This window comes from Mycena indigotica, assembly GCF_014461135.1.
Source record: "Mycena indigotica strain 171206Taipei chromosome Unknown Mind.scaff0007, whole genome shotgun sequence".
Classification (NCBI taxonomy): domain Eukaryota; kingdom Fungi; phylum Basidiomycota; class Agaricomycetes; order Agaricales; family Mycenaceae; genus Mycena; species Mycena indigotica.
Genome location: NW_023503006.1, coordinates 4,517,245 through 4,524,034, shown reverse-complemented (window position 1 = coordinate 4,524,034; position 6,790 = coordinate 4,517,245).

Sequence of the window (6,790 nt, the reverse complement as noted above, 5' to 3'; positions counted from 1 at the left end):
TCCCGAAATCCCTTTCTCAGGTTCATCCCGTCTTTCATGTTTCCCAAATCGAAATCCACACACCCAACAAATTCCCTGGTCGCGAAGAGCCACCACCTGCGGCAATTGAAGTCGATGGAGAAGAACACTTCGAAATCAAACAAATCGTTGACTCCAAGATTGATCGCCGTTTCAAGGGTCCAGCTCGACTCCGCTACCTGGTCGAATGGCTTGGTTACGAGAACACTGACGAACAATTCACTTGGGTTGGTGCACCTGACTTGGAAGCTGAAGAGTATATCGAATCCTTCCATCGTCAATACCCCAACAAGCCTAAGTTGGACTAACGTCACTCAACTCAATCTCACTCCGTTCTGGATCTTCGAGATAAGGAAATTATAATTCTATTTACATTATACTTCTAATATCGTCTTCTTTTCGATTCCGCCCTGAGGCGTCTCTGACTCCGCTACTCGGCTCTACCCTTTCCCTTGTCAATCTTCGTCGGGGGCTCCTCATCCACATCCATCGCGTCATCTTCTTCGACTTCTTGCTCTTCCTCCTCGTATGGCTCGCCCTCTGCGTCCTCCGATTCCGAGTCCGCCCCGTCCGAGTCCGCCATCTTTGACCTTCCTTCTGGATGAATACATCCCAGTGGTCCAGGGTCTTCTCAATACCCTGCGCGTGCTCGGCCACCCCCTGCGCCCGTTGTTGCTGAGTTGATTCCGCCAACGCTGTGGCGAAGCTCGTGCCTAAGGTTTTGCAGACCCATGACGAGCCGGCCGAGTTGTGCGTGATCTTGGCCTTGACGCACCAACAGGCTGGCCAGCATTGCGGAAAGCGCCGCGTTGTCGAGCATCGGAATCGACGTCTCCGCTGGCGTCTCCACTAGCGTCTCCGCGGGAGCCTCCTTCTCAACAACTCTGGGCACCACTACGCCGGTCTTCGATGGCCCCGCAACTTTCTTTGTCTTCCCTTTCTGCTTGACCATCCCAGCCTCCTTCTCATCCTTGCGGAAACGCAGGGGCGGGTTTCCGTCTTCGCAACGGGGCCTTGAGCTTGCGGCAGTTATCGCAAGAAAGTCTTCCGTGCCAAGTCGTGTTGGGCTTAGGGTCGCTCCACACGCATTTTTTCCCCGTCTTGATACACTTGGCGCATTTTTCTGCCACAATGGGTCAGATTTATAACCCAAAACGTAAATTCTGTACTCACTTTCTCCTTCTGCATCGCCTTCTGCATCGAGCCCATCAGTCTGGGCCTTCTCGGCTTCCTCGGCCCTTTCCGACTTCTTGGGTTCTTCGGCGACATCAGGCTCCGCCGAGGACTCGACTCGCCGCATGACACGTCGGCCAACGCGGGCATTGGCTTCCGCTTCTTCGGCACGCGTCAATGGCGCGAGTCCGCGCTCACGGCGAGCTCTGACCCGCTCTCTGGCCAACTCGGCCTTCCGCCTCTGCTTTTCGGCCTTGTGCTCGGCCTCCTCTGCCTCTTTTCGCTTGGCCTCGGCCTCATTTTCCTCTTGCGCCCTCTGATGCTTGGCTCGGCTCCTGTGGTACTCAGCCGCCCTTTCGATGAGCTCTTCCTCATCGTTGGGAACCCACGGCAGCGGAGCCACCACGGACCTGTGCTCCGACTCCTCCTCGATGATCGGCTCGTTGTCGACCGGGTCATCGGGATCGTACGACTCCGACCGACCACCCGGTGACGGTGCCCTTGGAGCCGTTTCCGCCAGCTCTGCACGAAGCCTCTCCGCTCTGCGCTCCAGCTCCTCTAACTCCCTCCGCACATCTACGTGTCGGTTACGACCTGACGGTAACGCGTCAGCCAAGGGGTCTCGGTCCGTCCCACCGACCCATCCACCCACTCTTTCTGTCTCTGACAGATCTTCGACCTGCTCCACCGCTTTTGTGAAGAGGTTCTTGCTCTTCTTCGGGGTTTTGGCGTTTTGGCATTTAGGTAGCATGGTGGGAAGTGGACAAGTTAGAGAGATTGATGTCAATCGGTGACGTGCTTCTTGTCACCCCTTTCCTTTTCCGTCCATCTTGCTATTATCACGTTCTCACCGGCTTCCTCGGTGATCTCGGCCTTTCCGGCCTTCGACTCAAAATTTTCACAAGTCCAACTCTGACTCCGACTCTCTCTGATTCCGACTCCTACCTCTACGACCATTGCTCCTGTTTCTTGTGGGCAAGAAACGCAAGAGGGGGATACTGTTATATCCATGCCGACTCCGGCAGTCCGTCTCCGATATCGACTCCGGTATTTGGTTTTTACGCAATGAAGATTTACTGAGCGTTTCCAATTACCCCGACTTATGATCTATGCAATTATCTATGCCTTGTTCCTCGTATGCAACTCCTCTTCTACTTTACTTGACTTTGTTCTAATCTCGTTACTTACTTTGTTATCCCTTATTCCGTTTCCGTTACTTCTTGTACTATAAATACTTTGATGTATTACTACATACTTCAGTTTGTAAATTAACGTTGCTGGTCTCTATCTCCCAGCGTCGTCTCGACTCCGCTCTTCTCCTCTTGTCTTGTCTTGGTCAACTGGAAGCCCCGGTCACCCAAACATCCTTCTGTGGTGTTCCGCCCCAAGTGCTCTACGACTTCCGATTCCGTTTCCGACTTCGACTCCATCTCCGTCTCCGTCCCTTTGGTCGACACGGCACTTAACATTTAGCCTAAATCTTACCACTATGGCTCCGCAAAGGTGCCTGCAAGCTCGACCTCCCTCCGGGCTACTCGAAGCTCCACCTGGTCTGCCCCGTTCTCAAGCTCGAGCTCTCCCGGGACGACCCCTTCGATGAACGCCCCGGCTATGACCAGCCCCCTCCGGACCTCGAGGACGGAGTCCGGAGTGGGAAGTAGAGGAAATCTTGGATGCAAGGGTGAGGTATAAACGGCTGAATTACTTTGTCAGATGGAAAGGCTATGACGTGTCGCACAACCAGTGGGTCCGCTTTGACCGCGTCTTTGCCCTGGAGAAAATTGCGGGGGTTCTATCGTAAGTACCCTGGCAAGCCATGGCACATCGCCTCCACGGGGGGGTGATGTTAGGGGAACCCCCCTTTCAGCCCCTCGGAGACACGTCCGACTCCGGTCTGATGTTCTCACCTATTCGACCATTAAGATCTCCATCGCCGTGGCAAGGTTTCTCGTCATTTTGCGCAACAGACAGTCGAAGTCTTGTTATACCGTTCCTCAGTTGAAACATCAAGGTCGCATCCTGTGTTGGAATTTTCAGGTGGGAGATAAACCGACATTGCAAAAAAGTGTGCACCAGGAGATCTGGGCAGGAGAGATCCTTGCATACCATGAAGGGCAATGATATTCGCACTACTGCAGCCACACCCCCTTGCTGTTCTCCCAGGTCGTGTCGGTCTGGTCGGGACTTGGCCACTATAGTGTACCTGGGTAGAAGAGTCAATGAGTCTTCTTGTCCAGGGCTAAGCCATGTCTCTTGGAACAGCATGATATTATGAGCCAAAATCAGGGCACGAAAGTCTAATGTCCCGATTTTTAAAGCCAAATTGCCATGAACATTCTTTGAGTACTTAGACACACTTTAAATACAAAAAATTCAAGTAAGAACAAAAGTCATTGGTAGGTAAAGAATCCTACTTGTAGTTTGCGCCAGTGAACCCATCCCCACAGACAATGGTAATGGGGTCAACCGGGCAAGGAGCCCACTCAGCGTGAAGACCTTCCAGTCCAGAGGGAGGGTTGTTTGTAATGGCATCCATAAAGGTCAACATAAAGGGGCATGTACGGAAGCGAATGCTGATAGTACCATGTCACATGCATATTGCATTGAGAATGGAACCAGGGCCAAGATGCGGGATAACTTGAATGGCAGCACAGGTAATTTCTCTAGCATCTCCCGAAGCAACCGCATACAACCACACATCATGGAAGCCCTCTTGGCTTGTTCCAGTCTGTTGGCACTTTGCGGGAGATTTGTGATCAGCAGATGACATGTCACGTCCTGATGCAGAGGATTGTTGGGCAGGGTATTGAGAAGGAATCTGCACATGGAACTGCTGAGTTGGTGGCTGTTGGAAATTTCCAGTGGGAGGTTGAGTTGCAGCGGTGCTCTGAAGTTGACTCTGAACAGGGAGCGAGAAAGGAGCCCCCACCGCACCAAGTAGGGGATAGGAAGTTGCCGGCCGCAAAGGGAGGGGGTACAGGTAAGGCAGCTACAGCTGCCATTGCCGAAGAGTGTTCGGTTGGAACATGAGCTGCAGCGGAGCGGAGAGCAGTGACCTCTATCTCCAGTTCGTTGATGCGGCTAATCACTGCAATCAGGGCATCATGATCCAAGTGCTGTACTTCAAGAACATGCGTAGCGTATGCAGAAGTTTGGCCAAGCAGAAGACGAGTTTCATCGTCTCGCCCACGCGCCATACGACTGTTGGAGCACTGAGATTCATCAATTTGGAACATGTGGTTGACGATAACAGCCTGGTTTTTGTTGAGTTGTTCTCGGGTGTTGCCCACTGTTTCAGAAGAAGGTGTTGATGTCAACCCCCATTGAAAAGGGTGCTGTTTTCCAATTGATCTCCCTTGCCATCTTTCTTGGCCTTGCCCTTGCCTTTAGATTTGCCCTTAGCAGCAGACGACAATGTCGTCAGAGAAACCAGTGCATTAGCTGATGAAGAGGCAGTGCGAAAGAAAGCACTAGTTTGACAGGTGAGAGGGCAACTGGACATGAGAGGAGTGGACACTGGAGACGGACGGGGTGTCAGACTGTGGGTCGGGCCGTGCAAGGTCTTCTGCTAAGAACACGTGCCCAGAATAGAACAGACGAATCGTCGGGTTCTTCCTGTGCTCGAGCGCTACAACAACGATCCCTGCTACTTCAACGCAGATGTGATTTTCCAGCAGGACAACACATCAACACACTCTTCCCTGTACACGAAGAACTTCCTGTATGATGAGGTGGTCGACACGATGAAATGGCCCGCAAAATCACCCGACTTGTCACCAATTGAGAATTGCTGGGCGCATCTCAAGCGACAAGTGCGCAAACATTGTCGATACACAGATGCCAAGACACAGGAGGACCTTTTTTCCATTACTACAGAAGTCTGGCACTCCCCCGAGTTTGTCAAGTACGCCATTCACTGCTACCAATCTTTTCGTCATTGTCTCCGAGCTCTTCGTGACAATAACTTCTCTTGGACTGATTACTAGTACCTCTAGCTTGTATCATATATACATAGTGTATCCTCTGGGTTGTATTATAGCGTAGTATTGTATAAATCGCTCTCTTGATTCATTTTGATGGCAATTTCCCGATTTGGAAGGGGAATTATATTTTCGCCATGACTGTACTCTATATTCGACAAGTAATCTGTGGTGCATCCTAGTCCTCGCACCAAATGCCCACAGACTATAGTCTGTGCTCTATCACCCCTGGGCTTTGCCAGGCATCTCATCTGCTTCATTTGAGCTAAAAATGAGGGATCGTTGGAGTGGGTCAGGCGGACGGAGGTGATGGCTCTGGATAACAGATCGATAGTCATGTGCTACACTGATCTACCACTACAGGTGCCCCCTTTTGAAATGGCGATGTCCTCGTTGCCTGCTGGACTCTCAGAACCCACATAAACCCATACTCTCACCCTCTAAGGCTGAATCTATGCATAAGATACTGGTGGGCTCCAGAGAATGTAATGCATAAGATATGGGTGCCCACCCAAGCACTAATAGCTGAGGATTGTGACAGAGATTGTGACATTAGATCAAGATGGTCATTATGCAATAGGATTGATAGATATGACTTATGTAATATCATATAAAATATCTTTAAGTCCCTTTTCTTCAGGCCGATGACCCGGTATGTAATTAGGGGGACTGTGTGATATGGAAAAGATAATATCATCCTAATTGGGATGAAATTGATGTATCTCTATATAGCCATCAGAATCAGTGATGGCAATCAAAAATCGTTCCACATCAATGCTTATATCTAAATGGCATCAACCCATCAATGATAGGGCATCAGGACACTCCAATAATCCTAAATTACAGTTATTTTATATATTAAGCAGCAGGACCCATATCTTATGCATTACATTCTGTGGAGCCCACCCATATCTTATGCATAGATTCAGGTATATGAGCTGATACTCTATACTTCTGTACTTCTAACTGCTAAAATCTGCTGCTGAGTGGGCTGTGTAGGGCTTCGAACCAGCGTGATGAGGGCGACATGATATTGATGACGATAATCGATGAATTGTCGGAAAATGGATGTAGGCGCAGTGAGTGTTTGTCGGTGTTGTCCCAGCCCAACGGCTCCACAACTTGGATGACGTTCCGATACAGACGGCCAGCCGGTGCTGACTCTGCACCCTTGGACACGCTCCAATGCAGACAGCCGCTGGCGGAGATGACACAGCCTCACGAGGACTGCGACGGCCTAGATAACGACAGGGAGATGTTTGGTGGACAAGGAACAGAGTCCGGGAGATGGTAGGGGGGATGCGCCAAGGCTACTCTGCTGGAATCGAATACCTGCGAGACAACAGTCACGCAAGGACTACTGGTGGCTTGGTCACTGGGATAGGCGGATAGAAGACATGGGTATGACCACCCATGGACCGAACGTGCAGAGCGGCGCACGAAGAACACTCTTGTCACCACAATGGAGTGGATCAGGCGGACGGAGGTGATGGCTCTGGATAACAGATCGATGGTCACGTGCTACACTGATCTACCACTACATTGTTTGCGATGATGATGGTGGCTCTCAGCCAGTTCCCCTGACAGATGCATAGAATATAACAAGTATTCAACTTAAT